The sequence below is a fragment of the Microcaecilia unicolor genome, chromosome 5 (genome assembly GCF_901765095.1).
Source record: "Microcaecilia unicolor chromosome 5, aMicUni1.1, whole genome shotgun sequence".
Lineage (NCBI taxonomy): Eukaryota > Metazoa > Chordata > Amphibia > Gymnophiona > Siphonopidae > Microcaecilia > Microcaecilia unicolor.
In genome coordinates this window covers 56,164,943-56,182,113 of record NC_044035.1, presented here as the reverse complement: position 1 = coordinate 56,182,113, position 17,171 = coordinate 56,164,943, and the positions used below count along the sequence as shown (strand labels likewise).

Here is a 17,171-nt window from a genome sequence, read left to right as displayed (position 1 = left end):
GGAAGCCAATGCTTGCCCTGGGATTTGGCATGGAATGTTGCTACTAACTGGGTTTCTGCCAGGTACATGTAACCTAGATTGGCCACAGTTTGAAGCAGGATACTGGGCTAGATGGACCACTGGTCTGACCCAGTATGGCTATCCCATGTTCTTATAATAAGTCAATGATTTTTGCATGCATTGATGTAAAAGCTGTTTCAGGGTGAGCTGAGTTGCCATCAATAGTTCTTATTTACAGGCTGTTGGGACTATCCCATATTGCCACCTATCTTTACAGAGTTGGCGCTATGGTATTTTTTTTAACTGTTAACATCTTAGGCTTTTTTTTCATTTTCAAGTTTCCTTTATTTTTTCATGTTACCTGGTTTAGGCTGTGCAGAGGATCTCAGGTTCCTGGTTGGGGTATTTGTTCTCAAGATCAAGTCCTTTGATTCACATTGACTATTTTTCCAGATAAAAAAGCCCCAGCAACTTTAAGAAGTGCACCCGATGCACCATATCTATTATAGATACCCATAACTGATGCCTACAATGCATTGGGCCCAACTATAATCCCTCTTGTTGTTACTTATGCACACAGATGTCCAAGAAAGTCAGCACAAATGTATTTTTAGTGCTGAGAAGTCTAGTCCATGGACCGACATCAAAAGTATAGTTCTCCGAGGACAAGCAGGCTGATATTCTCACATGTGGGTGACGCCACGTCGGCCCGAAGGATTTTCTAGCAAAATCTCAAAAGTCTCTTCCAGAGCATTCCGTCGCGCGAGACGATCCCATCGTGCATGCACGCGCACATTTTCCTGCTCGCCGCACGGACACGCTCCTCAGTTCTTTCTTTTCCGCGTCTGAGGAGACACGGAGTTCTGTCTTCAGCGCTTCGCGTTTTCCAGGCCTTCGGAGTGGAAGTTCTCTTCTCTTCTTCAAACGAGTTCATTTTACCCTTTCGGGTGATGTTTTACAAAAAAAAACAAAAAACCTTTAGTCTCGTAGTTTTTTCGTTATCTAAGTTTCCTTTCTTTTTCGTGCGACCATTCTTAGGTCGCTCGATCGGGTATTTTTCCCTTTTTTTGTGTGTCTGTTTTTCTGACACAATCGCGTTCTTTGATTTTGCGGAGGCGATTTTTCCCGCGATGTCATTGAAGACACCCAGCGGCTTCAAGCCATGCGCCCACTGCAACCGGACCATCTCTGGCACTGATCCGCACTCCTGGTGCCTTCAATGCCTTGCGTCTGACCATCTTCAGGAAAGTTGTAAGTTGTGCCTAAAAATGAAAGAGTGCACTCAACTTTCTCGAGAGGCCCAAAGAGAAAAGCTTTTGGGGTCCGGTACCTCGACGTCGGCATCGACATCGGTTCCGTCGACGTCGAGGGCAGCGTTGGCATCGGGAGACCGGGTACAGGCTGCCAAGAGACCGATGCACGCTGGGAGCAGTGATGCATCGAGCGGGTCTCCACCTCTATTGGGCCCGGCCCCGAGGAAGCGTGTGGATTCCACGTCTTCCTCACCGGTACCGAGGAGTCTCGATGACGGGCATCAGGTGAAGGCCAAGAAGCACCATCATCGTTCTCCTTCTTGACACAGTACCGCGAGCTCCGGGTCATCGAGGCATTCGGTACCCGAGAAGCGTCGGTGCCGAGAGGATCGCTCTCCCTCTGTTATGGAGGTATCGACGCGCAGGTCGTCTGGCAGCCCGGTACCAGCTTTTCAGCCTCTGCAGATTCTGCCTCTGACGCCCACACCGGCACCGCAACCTTCCCCAACAGCTTCTGTAGATGAGCGCATCAAGGCTATTTTTCCAGATTTCATGGAAGCGGTGCTGCATCATTTGCGCCCGGCACCGGAGGTGCCAGATGCTCCTGTGGCACCATGCCTCTTGCCGGTGGTGAGGTCTCCTTCTCCGGTACTGCTTCCGGTATCGGAGCCGGTTGCCTCCCGGGTCGACTCTCCATTGCCTTCGGTGGAGGAAGATTCACCGGAGTCTCCTGGGGAGTCGACTTCTCGACACCGTCATCGAGGTCACCGCACCTCTATGTCGAGACGGGCTCGGATCCGGGCTGCTCTTTCTGAGTTGTTAGCCCCATCCGATGATGGCTCATCTGATGAAGATGGGGGTCATGGAGTTTTCTCTGCTGAGGATTCTCTAGGTCTTCCATCTGATTCGACCCCCTCGCCTCAGAGACAGCTCTTCCCTCCAGAGAGCTTGTCTTTTTCATCTTTTGTGCGGGAAATGTCTGAGGCCATTCCCTTCCCTGTGGAGACTGTGGATGAGCCCAGGGCCAAGATGCTCGAGGCCCTGGATTATCCATGTCCACCTAAGTCTTCTACCACAGCTCCTTTTCACGATACACTCAGGGAAGTGCTGATGAGGAACTGGCAGAAGCCTCTTTCTTGTCCAACTATCCCCAAAAAGGCTGAATCCCAGTATCGGATCCACGGGGAACCCAGTTTCGTCCGGCCTCAGTTGCCTCACGACTCTGCGGTGGTGGATTCCGCTCTCAGAAGAGCTAAGAGTTCTAGGAACTTTGCCTCAGCACCCCCGGGGCGAGAACATAGAACCTTGGATTCTTTTGGGAGGAAGGCATATCAGACTGGCATGCTCGCTTCCAAAATTCAGTTCTACCAGCTTTTTACGAGCATTCATTTGTGGAACTCAGTGTGGCAGCTTGAGAGTTTGGTTGATGCACTCCCACCGGAGCAGGCCGAGCCTTTTCGCCAAGTGGTCAGGCAGCAGAAGGCGTGTCGCAAGTTCCTGTCCAGGGGCATTTACGACACTTGTGATGTGACATCCAGATTTTCTGCTATGGGTATAGTGATGCGCAGTCTCTCATGGCTGCATGCCTCTAACCTGGAGGAGAGAACTCAGCAGAAAATTGCGGATATCCCTTGCCGGGGGGATCATCTTTTCGGTGAGAAGGTCGAAGAGTTGATTGATCATCTCTCAGCGTGATAACGCTATGGACTCTCTCTCCCGCCGGGCGCCTTCTGCATCCGCTTCCTCTTCTAGGAAGTTTTTTAAAGGGAAGAGAAGTGCGCCTTACACCTCTAGGGGCCGTAAGTACACTCCTACTTCTTGACAGCCAGTTCAGGCTCTGCCACAGCACGCTCGTTCTCATCAACAGCGTGCGCCTAAACAGGCCCCTGCAGCTCCCCAGCAAAAACCAGGGACGGGTTTTTGACTGGCTCCAGTTGAGCATAGCCACCATAAATGTGTCCGTGCCGGACGATCTGCCTGTCGGGGGGAGGTTAAAATTTTTTCACCAAAGGTGGCCTCTGATAACCTCCGACCGGTGGGTTCTTCAAATAGTCCGGTTAGGATACACCCTAAATCTGGAAACCAAACCTCCAAATTGCCCACCGGGAGTTCAGTCCTTCAGCTCCCAACACAAGCAGGTATTTGCAGAGGAACTCTCCGCCCTTCTCAGCGCCAATGCCAGGGCTGGGATTCTATTCCAGGTACTTCCTTGTGGAAAAGAAGTCAGGGGGGATGCGTCCCATCCTAGACCTAAGGGGCCTGAACAAATATCTGGTTCGAGAAAAGTTCAGGATGCTTTCCCTGGGCACCCTTCTTCTCATGATTCAGGAAAACGAATGGCTATGCTCTCTGGACTGGATGCTTACACTCACATCTCGATACTTCCAGCTCACAGGAAGTATCTGCGGTTTCGGCTGGGAACGCAGCACTTTCAGTACTGTGTGCTGCCTTTTGGCTTGGCGTCTGTGCCCAGGGTCTTTACCAAGTGCCTGGCAGTTGTTGCAGCGTCTCTACGCAGACTGGGAGTGCATGTGTTCCCTTATCTGGATGATTGGCTGGTGAAGAGCACCTCCCACGACGGGGCTTTACAGTCCATACAGATGACTATTCAAGTGCTGGAGCTTCTAGGGTTTGTCATCAATTACCCAAAGTCCCATCTCAACCCAGTTCAAAAATTGGAATTCATTGGGGCTCTGCTGTGTACGAAGACAGCTTGTGCCTACCTTCCCGAGCCACGAGCGGACAACCTTCTGTCTCTAGTTTCCAGGGTTCAAGCGTCTCAGCAGATCACAGCTCGGCAGATGTTGAGACTTCTGGGGCACATGGCTTCCACAGTTCATGTAACTCCCATGGTACGTCTTCACATGAGATCGGCTCAGTGGACCCTAGCTTCCCAGTGGTTTCAAGCTGCAGGGAATCTAGAAGATGTGATCCAGCTGTCCATCGACTTTCAAAATTCACTTCAGTGGTGGACAATTCGATCCAATCTGGTTTTGGGGCGCCCATTCCAAATTCCTCAGCCACAAAAAGTGCTGATGATGGATGCATCCCTCCTCGGGTGGGGAGCGCATGTAGATGGGCTTCACACTCAAGGAGCTTGGTCCCTTCAGGAACAGCGTCTTCAGATCAACCTCCTGGAGTTGCAAGTGATCTGGAACGCTCTAAAGGCTTTCAGAGATCAGTTATCCAACCAAATTATTCTGATTCAAACAGACAATCAGGTTGCAATGTACTACACAAACAAGCCCTTTGTGTCAGGAAGCTGTACAGATGTGGCTTTGGGCTCGCCAACACGGCATGTTTCTCCAAGCCGTTTATCTGGCCGGCGTAAACAACAGTCTGGCCGACAGATTGAGCAGGATAATGCAACCTCATGAGTGGTCACTGAGCATGGCTGTCGCCAGAAAGATCTTCTGAGCATGGGGCACCCCCTTGGTGGATCTTTTTGCCACTCAATTCAATCACAAGGTCCCTCAGTTCTGTTCCAGACTACAGGCCCACGGCAGGCTAGCGTCGGATGCCTTTCTCCTTCATTGGGGAACAGGCCTTCTGTACGCGTATCCTCCCATACCTCTGGTGGGGAAGACTTTGCTGAAACTCAAGCAAGACTGCGGAACCATGATTCTGATTGCGCCTTTCTGGCCGCGTCAGATCTGGTTCCCTCTTCTTCTGGAGTTGTCCTCCAAAGAACCGTGGAGATTGGAGTGTTTCCCAACCCTCATTACTCAGAACGAGGGGGTGCTTCTACATCTCAACCTCCAGTCTCTGGCTCTCACGGCCTGGATGTTGAGAGCTTAGAATTTGCCTCCTTGGGTCTTTCTGAGGGTGTCTCCTGAGTCTTGCTTGCTTCCAGGAAAGATTCCATTAAAAGATGTTACTCTTTTAAATGGAAGAGGTTTGCCGTCTGGTGTGACAGCAGGGCCCTAGATCCCTTTTCATGTCCTACACAGACCTTGCTTGAGTACCTTCTGCATTTATCAGAGTCTGGTCTCAAGACCAACTCCGTAAGAGTTCACCTTAGTGCGATTAGTGCTTACCATCAACGTGTAGAAGGTCAGCCTATCTCTGGACAGCCTTTAGTTGTTCTCTTCATGAGAGGGTTGCTTTTGTCAAAGCCCCCTGTCAAACCTCCTCCAGTGTCATGGGATCTCAATGTCGTTCTCACCCAGCTGATGAAACCCCCTTTCGAGCCACTGAATTCCTGCCATCTGAAGTACTTGTTATGGAAGGTTATTTTCTTGGTGGCTGTTACTTCAGCTCGTAGGGTCAGTGAGCTTCAGGCCCTAGTGGTTCATGCTCCTTACCTTAAATTTAATCAAAACAGAGTAGTCCTCTGCACGCACCCTACGTTCTTGCCAAAGGTGGTGTCGAAGTTCCATCGGAACATGTCAATTGTCTTGCCAACATTTTTCCCCGTCCTCATACAAGTCCTGGCAAAAGCAAGCTGCACACTTTGGACTGCAAAAGAGCATTGGCCTTTTACGTGGAGCGGACAAGCCCCCACAGACAGTCCGCCCAGTTGTTTATTTCTTTTAATCCCAACAAGAGGGGAGTTGCTGTCGGGAAACGCACCATATCTAATTGGCTAGCAGATTGCATTTCCTTCACTTATGCCCAAGCTGGGCTGACTTTAGAGGGCCATGTCACGGCTCACAATGTTAGAGCCATGGCTGCATCAGTGGCTCATCTGAGGTCAGCCACTACTGAAGAGATCTGCAAGGCTGCAACATGGTCATCAGTCCACACATTCACATCTCACTACTGCCTTCAGCAGGATAGCCGACGCAACAGTCGGTTTGGGCAGTCGGTGCTGCAGAATCTGTTTGGGGTTTAGAATCCAACTCCAACCCTCCTAGGCCCATTTTTATTCTGTTCCAGGCTGCACTCTCAGTTAGATATTTCTTGTTTCAGGTCAATTTTTGTTATGTCCTCGCTGTTGCGAGGCCCAATTGACTAATGTTTCTTGTTTTGAGTGAGCCTGGGGGCTAGGGATACCCTACATGTGGGAATATCAGCCTGCTTGTCCTCGGAGAAAGCGAAGTTTCTTACCTGAAGCAGGTATTCTCTGAGGACAGCAGGCTGCATATTCTCACAAACCCTCCCACCTCCCCTTTGGAGTTGCTTTTCTTTCATCTTTTGGATTCAACTGAGGAGCGTGTCCGTGCGGCGAGCGGGAAAACGTGCACGCACATGCGTGATGGGATCGCCTCGCGCGACAGAACGCTCTGGAAGAGACTTTTGAGATTTTGCTAGAAATCCTCCGGGCCGACGTGACGTCACCCACATGTGAGAATATGCAGCCTGCTGTCCTCGGAGAATACCTGCTTCAGGTAAGAAACTTCGCTTTCTCCATGGCTCCTGGAGTGGCATTGGACATGGGGGATGCATGGGAATCAAGAATGCACCATTCACCCTTGACATCAAGTGTGAATAGAAGCCTGAAGAAAAGGAAGAATTCATTCTTGACATCATTGACACTGAGGGCTCGTGATGCTGAACGCCAGGTGGAGGTCGGGATACAGCTGAAAATGGCCCAGAAACAAACCAAAAAATTTCCTGAGCACATCTCTGCAAATCTTGCCTTACCAATGTATTAGATTTTTTTGAAGTTAGAAACAAATATATGAATAACAGTGAGCTGATTAATATAATGAATTTGTATCCTGTCACAGGCAGAGCGTCTCTAGTGAGGAGTTTTCCCCCACTAGCCAAGTTCTGGTGAATAAGAATTTTTTTTCCAAACACAGTTCTTTATTACGAAAAGTAGAGTCTCCTTCTGGGGATTTTATGCATAGCACAGTTGAGTGATGCCCCGTAGTCAGGACTTTCAAAAGTTTTAAGTATTATTATTATTATTTCAAATGGCAAAAACAGTCTTAACTTAGGCAGATTAATTCCCCCTGCAGTACTCCTGCTAGAGTTCTCCAATTTCTTCCAGTACAGTCATTTACCTTGTCTGTCTTCTCTTCAGGCAAACCACCCAGTCAATTGGAAAAAAAATGATGGGTACTCCACCTGCCTGGTTATTGTAAGGCAAGGATTTGGGACCCCAGAAGGACATTTGCCCTCCTCCTTTATATATCTCTCTCTTATTCTTAGGTTCTGTTAACCAGTCTAACAACTTTGTTCTGTCCAAAGCTCATCTCAAACCCATCCAAAGTAAAAAAACAAACAAAAGAAAACTACAGCCCTAGCTTCAGTTCATAGCCACAAGGACAGGGCAGTCACCACCTTTACAGTGCTTTATTTGACACACTAGCCCACTTGCTGGTGCCTTGGGCAAAACTAAACCCACAGTGCCTTAAAATTCTGTACAAATTTAGTCAAGTGAAAATAATCAAGCACTTATTTCCATGTCAAGGTTCTTTTCTGCTACTTTAGGCTGTTCCCTTCAACTCCTCACTTGTAAGCCTCATCTAAGTCCATGTCTTCAGGCCTTTCCTCAGCATTTGGGTTTCGAGACTCTTTCTCCATGGGCAGGGTCTGTTCTCCTAACTCAGCTTTTCCCTGCCCTTCCTCTTCCTCCTCTCTAACTGCCTGTGTTTTCAGTCCCTGCCCTTGAGGCCACTCCTTCTTTTGATTGACAACTAGAAGCTTAGGAGATCTAGAAACCCCATCCCTACGGGCCTTATCCTAGGAAGCTTATCCTTGACCTTCATGGGTTCCATCTCCATTTGAGCAGAGCATTTTGAACGGCATCCACAATCTCTCTACTTCTTTCCGATTCTGCAGATGGAACTTTCCAATCTGCATCTGTGAGGTTGAAATCTCCCAACAACAGCACCTCTCTTTTCTTTCCCAACTTTTGGATATCTGTAACCATATCTTTATCTAGTTCCTCTGATTATGTCGGAGGTCTGTAGACAACAGTCATGTGGACAGAGGTTCCATCATCTCTTTTCAAGGTGATCCATATCGCTTCTGCCTTTCCCCAGGCCCCTGGCATTTCAATTACTGCGATATCATTGCTCACATACAGAGTTATTCCTCCACCTACCCTTCCTATATAGATTGTAGCCTGGTATGTTTGCATCTCATTCATGTCTCTAATGCTAGAGACACTACTAGTGCATGCTAAAAATGCTAGCGCACCTTAGTAAACAGGATCCTTAGTTTCTTATTAGCATTCATGGAAAGCACCGAAACTATCTTCCAATGCCTGTGAAGTATTGCTGCCACTTTATTCACACCCATATTATAGTGCATCACACAATTCAATTTATTATTATCTGATTCAACACTATTCTTCTCTTTTTCTAAACATAACCAATCTCTGTCACTATACAAAACCCTCTTATATGCCTGTCTCAAGAGATTCCTTAACAGTCCTTGAGACAGCGGTGTGTTCACTGCAAAATGCTGGCCACAGTTGGCTGGACCACTTTAATAAGAGTGGTGGAACACTTCTAAGATAAGTTTACATAGATGCTATTAAGCAAATTTTAAAAAATGCTTTATGAAATATTTAAATATTTCTACATAAGAGGTTTTTATGCTGATGATTACAGGACACCTGAGCATGAAGTAATTCAAAGTGTGGGGTCTGAGGCTTTTCCACCTATAGTGGATAACATCATATAGACTTCTGTTTATATGATATGTTGCTGGAGTTTAATCTTTGATGGTTTTCAGTTCTACTAAATATCTCCAGTCCTTATTTATGATATTGTAGGTGATTTATTGATGACATCTTTGTAATTTGGGCAGATACATTTTCAGCATTTTTTGTATTATCTGAATTCATATCATAATACCATCAAATTTGATTTTGAGTGTCACCCTACTACAATGCCATTTTTGGATGTTCAAGTGATTTAGAAAGAGGGTGTATGTGTACTACATTGAGGGGTATTTTCAATATGACGTCTAAATCCAATTTTGGACGTTTTGCTGAGAATGTCCAAAAATCAAGTGGTGAATATAGCGATTTTCAAACCAGTAAAAATGTATATCTTTTTCTTTCGAAAATGGCCATTTGGCAGATGTTTTGTAGGCATTTTGGGTCTTATTCTATAAAGGTTATGCTCCTAAATGTATGCTCCTAAATTATGAGCACACACTATGCTCCAAAATAGATTATCCCTAATTTAGGAGTGTAAAGTATGCTCATAAATTAGGAGCTTTTAGGAGCATAGCCTTTAGAGAATAAGGCCCTTTGTGCTTAGTGAGTTTTTCTTTTGTGATCGTTTTGAAAAAAAAAAAGTCCAAGAGAAAAAACACACACAAAAAAAGCCACTGGGATATATGGGAGGCCAGCATTCTTAGTAGACTGGCCACACAGACATCTCAGCAGAGCAGTGGAGCACCCTAGGGGCGTGTAGTGGACTTCATATAAAAGGTCTCAGGTACACATCTCACTGTTACCCCTTTATATTGTGTGGGGAGCCCTCCAAAACCCACCACAAACCTACTATATCCAACTATACACCACTACAATAGCCCTTAAGTCTGCAGGTGTCATCTATGTGTGGGTACAGTAGGTTTTTAGTGGGTTTTGGAGGGCTCATGCTTTCCATCACTAGTGTGCCAGTTACAGTGGGATATGAGCCTGGGTCCCCTTCTCTACAGTCCACAGCATCGGCCACTAGGCTACTCGAAGGACCTGCATGCTGCTCTAATAGGTCTGGCCATAATATCTGAAGCTGTCATAGAGGCTAGTATGTACTGTTTCTTTCACATCTTTGGGGGGCAGGGGTCAGTGACCACTGAGGGAGTAAAGGGGTCATGACCTAATCCCTGTAGTGGTCATCAGGTCATTTAGGGCACTTTTTGTGACTTAGTTGTGATTGACAAATCCAAGAAAACAGGAGGAGCTTCCACGGAGAATCAAAGTAAAACAGCAAAAGTAGAGGCTGACAAATGTGCAAACCAATAGGAAGATAATATCAAGAAACAGTTTATTCAGAATATTCATATCAAGGACCCGACACGGTCCGTGTTTCGGCGCCAAAGCTTGCTGATGTGTTGCTTGCTGATCGGTTGGCTGTTTCTTTGTTCTTTCTGTGGATTAACTTGTTTTTATAACCATGTGTATACATAAAGGATTTATTCAAGCCAATCAGCTTCTTCTCAGAGAAAGTTGTTTGTGACCCCTGAGGCAGGTGCTTTGGCGCTGAAACACGGACCGTGTCGGGTCCTTGATATGAATATTCTGAATAAACTGTTTCTTGATATTATCTCCCTATTGGTTTGCACATTTGTCAGCCTCTACTTTTGCTGTTTTGTTTTAGTTGTGATTGAAACAGGTCTAGACCACAACATCTAACTTTAACCATGGATGTTTTTGCTTTGTTCCATTATGGCAGAAAAATGTTCAGGTTTTGGGAACACCAAAATCCCATTCCCAACATGCTCCTAAAACCCTTCCCCCTTGTGATTTTGGATGCACTGCAGATGAACAGCATACAAAAATGTCTTCAAAATTGGTTTTGAAAATAGTGATTTGGACGTTTTGGAAAAAAAAATTGTCCATTTGCCACTTTATGCCACTTTTTGGACATTTTTCTGTATAAAAAATGAGCCCCATTATGTACTAAAGATACTTTTGGAAACACTTTATTGCATTATATTATAATGCATCCTGCACACTGTAAAACCAGTCTTCCTTTTTCACAATTTCTTCATTTTTGTAAGATTTGTGACCATAATGAAGAATATAAACAATCTTCTGAAATTTATATAAGAATTTGAGTGTGACATGATAGCGGCTTGAATGGGTGTGAGGCAGGAAGCTCCTCAGTCTGCCTCTATATTCTGGGGACATCAGGTGAAGCGCAAGGGGAAGCATTGTACCTACCTGGCTGAGTCAGCTTCTTCCCCAGGTTTGATCCAGCAGACATTAAAGGGCTTTGTGCTTCCAGTAGCAGAGCAGTGATCTTGGGAGCCAGAGCATGCTGGAGGGGTTATGGCTTCAAGCATGGTTGACACCATGCCCTGAGAGCCATAATTCAGTTTTTCCTATACCTGAACAAGTTCAATCTCATATCAAGCAGTGTGGGTATTCTGTCATTGGTTTGGACAAACACATGAAAGATACTGAAAATTTATTGGGAAAAATGCAATCTGTACAGGTAACTCGAGAAAGATATATGAATATTCACCAGAAATTGGAAGCCTTGGAGAATTACGATTGTAGACTGAATTTAAGATTTCTTAAATTCCACAAATCTCCATTTTTTTCTTCTTTGGAGATGGTTAAGACATATTTAAAAGAGGTATTTTATAGATACCTACTGAAAATTTGTCACCAATTATGAAGGCTTTTTATGTTAACTCAGGAACTCCAGGGGTAAGAGGGAGAAGTGGACAAGGAACTGAGGCCACTTTTGATCTTACAGGGTTTTTGGAGCACTCTGGCCCTGTATTATGTAAAGCAACTTTAATAGCCTCTTTCTCCTTGAAATGTGATCGGAATTGGATTCTGTGTTTGTACTTTTGGTTTAAAGATGGTTAATTTCTGAGTCAGTCTCTTTTGATATTTCCTGACCTTTGTTGAGCCACTCAAATCCAATGGAAAGCTTTCTTGGCACTTGTCTCAATTGGGGGCTTTGGGAGTGACTTTTTCCCATCAGTTTCCAGGCAAATGCATTGTTAAGGTTTTTGATAGACTTATGTTTTCCTTGACCCAGAACATTTGAAGAATTTCCTGTTATCAAGGCGCTTGCCAGTTCCATTAGCTATATCTACTCCTTTTAATGTCTCAGTTTGAATTAAGTAATAAGTTTGCAGTATGATGAAAGTCTGCTTATCTTCCATTATGATAAATTTCTTTATTAATGTATATCTTATGGTATATTAATTTCTTATTTAGATCTCTGCCTCACACGTGATTGATTCTGTGTTCTAGCCTAGTGGTTAGTGCAGTGAACTTTGATTCTGGAGAATTGGGTTCAATTACCACTACAGCTCCTTGTGACTCTGGGCAAATCATTTCACTCTCCATTGCTCCTGGTACAAAATAAGTACCTGAATATATGTAAACCGCTTTGAATGTAGTTGCAAAAACCTCAGAAAGGCTGTATATCAAGTCCCATTTCCCTTCCCCTTTCCCTCCTTTATTATTTATTTCTTGTAACTGGGATTTTTTATTGTGATAGGCTTTACATATTTGATTACTTGGATTAGTATTTCTTTATATTTATTTTCTTAAATGTGAGCACTATTTTTCTTGTCAAGTATTTATGCTTGAGTATTATATAATTCATTAAAGATAAAATAATAATAATAGTAATAAAGAAGTTGAGTGCTAGGGCATATCCCACTAAAGTGATTAAACAAGCCAGAAAACGATCATTTTATAATCCTAGGGATTCATTGTTGAAGTATAAACAACAAAGTGAGATGAGAGATCTTAGTATCTGGGTTAAAGTCTAATGCATGTTCACTCCTAGTGGTGAAAATGATTAGGAAACATCTCCTCTCATATGAGGAAAGGCTAAAGAGGTTAGGGCTCTTCAGCTTGGAGAAGAGATGGATGAGGGTGATATGATTGAGGTCTACAAAATCCTGAGTGGTGTAGAACGAGTAGAAGTAAATCCATTTTTCACTCCTTCCAAAAGTACAAAGATTAGGGGACACTCAAGGAAGTTACATGGAAATACGTTTAAAACAAATAGGAGGAAATATTTTTTCACTCAACAAATAGTTAAGCTCTGGAACTCTTTGCCAGAGGATGTGGTAACAGTGGTTAGTGTATCTGGGTTTAAAAAAGGTTTGGACAAATTCCTGGAGGAAAAGTCCATAGTCTGCTATTGAGACAGACATGGGAAGCCACTGCTTGCCTTGGGATTTGTAGTATGAAGTGTTGCCACGATTTGGGTTTCTGCCAGGTACTTGTGACCTGGCTTGGCCACTGTTTGGAAGATAAGATACTGGGCTAGATGGACCATTGGTATGACCCAGTATGGCTACTCTTATGGTCTTAAGCAGAAGTGGAGCCAGGTTGAAGGCGTGGGGGGAGCAAAAGCGGTGCGAGAGTGGACTTCCGCTGGTGCCAACAGAACTCTGTTTGGGGGAGCGGCCGCTCCCCTGGCACCCCACCTAGCTACACCACTGGTCTTAAGTATATCCTTTTTCAGGGGATTGGACTGGATTTTTTCATATTCCAGCAGTAGTAACTTGAGGGGATACTCTATGACATTCTGAGGTATGGCTAGAGTGCAGGACAGAATTACAGGTGCAATATGGGTATTTTAAATGCATCTGTTGCTCTGTATGGGGGTCTTTTACTAAAGCTTAGCTCGAGTTATCTGCAGCAGGGTCCATAGGAATAAACTGGGCCCTACTGCAGATAACTCAAGCTAAGCTTTAGTAAAAGACCCCTATGTGAATTAATGATAGAATCTCATGTATTTTTGCATCCTCAAATTGTCCAGTGTTATGCTTTAACATCCCATACAACTTGTCAATCTATGAATGTTATATATGTGCTGCAATGCCCATGTGGTCTGTTGTATGTGGGACAGGCATCTTGAGTTTTGAAAATCAGACTTATTGAACATAGATGTTATGTGGTGTCTTGTAAGCTCATGGAACCTTTGGTGGCTCACAGTGTTGAAGCACATCATAGATTTGAGATGTATCACTGTATGGTGTTGGAACAACTTTGTCCTTCCACCCATCATGGTGATATGTACCACTGTTTGTGGCAACAAGAATAGAAGTAGATTTACAAATTAAAGACAATTGCCCCATAGGGTCTGAATGTGACCACTGAGTAGAAAGTGTTTTTTTTGTTTTGTTTTGTTTAATCTACAGTGATTTTCTGATTGGCAATTTAAGGAGTTATCCTTTGATGACATGAGACTGGCTTTTCTTCTTTGAATGGTTGCAATAGAGGTTTTCCCTGTTGAAGATTTGCCATATCACACATGAGAGCTGACTGTGATTGGATATTTAATTGAGAGTGGTTTTGAGCTAACCGCAGCCATTTTTGAGACCGTCGTTGAAGAGACGTTGGCCACGCTTACCAATAGAATATAATGTCAGCGGGTGACTGGCTGGCGGGAAGGTGTAGCATGTCAGCGGGTGGCTGGCAGAGGGGGGGGGGAATGTGCAGCATGTCAGTGGGTGGCTTGGGGAGTAAGGTGCAGCATGTCAGCGGGTGACTGGCAGGGGGGAGAGGGGAAATAGGTGCAGCATGTCAGTGGGTGGCTGGGGGGAGGGAGAAAAAAAAACAGCATGCTGGTAGGTGGCTTGAGGGGTCAGGGAGAGAGGGAGAGACAGGGGCACTGTTGGGATGAGGGAGTGTGGCAGGGTAGTGCTAGGTGGGTGGGATGGAGGAATAATTGTTCGATGTGGAGGGAGGGATGGAGAGATGCTGCAAGGGGAAAGAGAGGGAAAATTGTTGGATAGGGGTGGGGTGGGGTGGGGTGGGGAGAGGGAGGGAAAGGCTGTATAGGACTGGTAAAGGACCAGAGAGAAAAAAAGTGTTGGATATGGAAGTGGAAGGAAAGGAGGGAGAGATGAGAGGGGAAATGTTGAACATGGCATTGAGGTGAGGGGAAGGAAAGAAGGATGGAGAGATGCTGTGTGGCGTGGCGGGGAGGGGGGGGGGAGAGAGTGAGATGTTAGACCAGGGGCTCAAGGCAGGGAGAGGGAGAAAAGTTGGACATGAAGGTGGAGGAGAGGAGAGGAAAGGAGAGATGCACAAGCAGGGGAGGGGAGAAAGAGGGAAGATGGATCCAGGGAGAGAAGATGAACAATGGATGGTAGGGAAGAGAAAGGGAAAAATGCTGAACAATAGGGGAGGGGAGAGAGATGGGACAGGAAGATGCTGGTGGTGGGAGGTAAAAGGGATAGGGAGATATCAGGCTAGAGGGTGAGGATGGGAGAAAGAGGGAACAGATGCTGGGCTGGAAGGGTGGAGGGAGGGAGACACTGGGAATGGTGGAAAGCATGGGGGAGAGGCCCAGGGAGTGGAGATGACAAGGAAATAAATGAGAGAACAGTGATTACAGGGGTAGAAATATGGTAATGGTGTGTAGATTGAAGATGGAAAGGAAAGGAATGATAGGCTAGGAAGGAGAGAGATGGGGAATGGGAGAGCTAGTGGGTGAAAGGAAATGGAAATGTGATAGATATCTGAAAAGTAAAAAGAAGGAAAAGATTTAGAAAGAGGATGAAATTTGAGTGTACAGAGGCAGAAAAGAAAAAGAAAAAAAGAAAGGAAAGAGCTAAAATGGAAAGATCAATATTTCAGAGGCAAGTGTAGTGAGGAAATGAAATTACAGGAGAAAAAAGACAAATGGACAACCGCTTGAAGAATTAGCAGAAGACAGACAGGAAAGCAGGAAAGAGAAATTGGAACCAACATGATTGAAAAATAAAATGTCCAGACAATAAAGGTAGAAAAATTATTTTATTTTGAATGTTTTAAATGGAATATGTTAGCTTTGGGAACTGTGCATAGTGGATGTCTTTTTATTCTGTTAAGTAGAAAAGGAAATGCGCTTTTATGTTTTTTTTTCTCCAGTGTTGCAGTGCATGCTGAGGTTCCCAGTTCAATTTTGTCTACATATTTTTATTTCTAATTTGTGATCCCTTGTTCTGTAATTTGTGAGGGTCTGTCAGTGTGACTGTAACTGCAGATGAAGAGATTGGAGAGGAGAGGGAATTGGGGGAGGTGTTTCTTTATTTTCTGCCCTGGTCACCAGCATGGTTAACAGCAGCCCTTACCCTTGCTGTGGCTAGTGGGGATCCCCAAGCCCTGCCAGCTGGGGATCTGTTCCGGAGTTGGCCGGAGCTGCCTTCCGCCGAGCTTGGCAGATGGTGGCAGCATCCTGGAGTCACTGACAACTAAGCATGTATGCGGTGCTGGCATCAGTGGGTCGAGGAATTGCTACTGCCTGCTGGGCTTGGCGGGGAGGAGTTCTGGCCATCTCTGATGGAGGTCCCGAGCTGACGGAGATTGGGGATCCTCATCAGCTAAAGTATTTATATTTTGAGTTCGGAAGTGCTGGGGGAGAGAGAAAATTTTGTGCCCACCCACTTTGTGCTCAGACCCACCCAAAATTGGTTGTCTGGCTACGCCACTGGTTTACGTATATTAGAAGCAAAAAGCCATAAAAGAATCAGTTGGACCGCTAGATGATCAATGGGTAAAAGGCACACTCAGGGAGGACAAGGCCAAAGTGGAGAGATTACGTGAATTCTTTGCTTCGGTCTTCACTGAAGAAGGAAGATGTGGGGGAGATACCTGTGCCAGAAATTGTATTTAATGGTGATGAGTCGAAGGGACTGAAACAAATCTCTGTCAACCTGGAAAATGTAAATGGGGCAATTTAATAAAATAAAGAGTAGCAAATCACCTGGACCAGATGATATATATCTCAGAATACTGATAGAACTAAAAACTGAACTTGTAGAGCTATTATTAGTAATATGTAATTTATCACCAAGCGGGGTACCAGAAGATTGGAGGGTGGCCAATATAATACCATTTTTTAAAAAGAAAGGTTCCAGAGGTGACCTGGGAAATTATAGACCAGTGGGCCTGACACCAGGGCTGGGCAAAATGGTAAACACTATTATAAGAGACAAAAGAGAGGGTTCAGAAGTGCACAAACACAAACAGCAAAAGAAAAAAGCACAGCTGGGCCTTCAAGACTGTGGCAAACATGGTAAACATAGTAGATGGCGGCAGAAAAAGACCTGCACGGTCCATCCAGTCTGCCCAAGAAGATAAATTCATATGTGCTACTTTTTTATTTGTACTGTCCTCTTCAGTGCACAGACCATATAAGTCTGGCCAGCCCTATCCCCGCCTCCCAACCACCAACCCCACCTCCCATCCACCAGCTCTGGCACAGACCCTATAAGTCTGCCCAGCACTATCCCCGCCACCCAACCACCAGCCCCGGCACAGACCGTATAAGTCTGCCCAGCACTAGTCCCACCTCCCAACCACCAGCCCCGGCA

At 45.3% G+C, this 17,171-nt stretch overlaps 1 protein-coding gene across 2 annotated transcripts in view; it reads left to right on the top strand.

Moving 5' to 3' along the window:
• LOC115470043 (inactive heparanase-2-like) overlaps positions 1 to 17,171 on the top strand; it is a 590,764-nt gene that overhangs the window by 349,187 nt on the left and 224,406 nt on the right. The window lies entirely within an intron of this gene.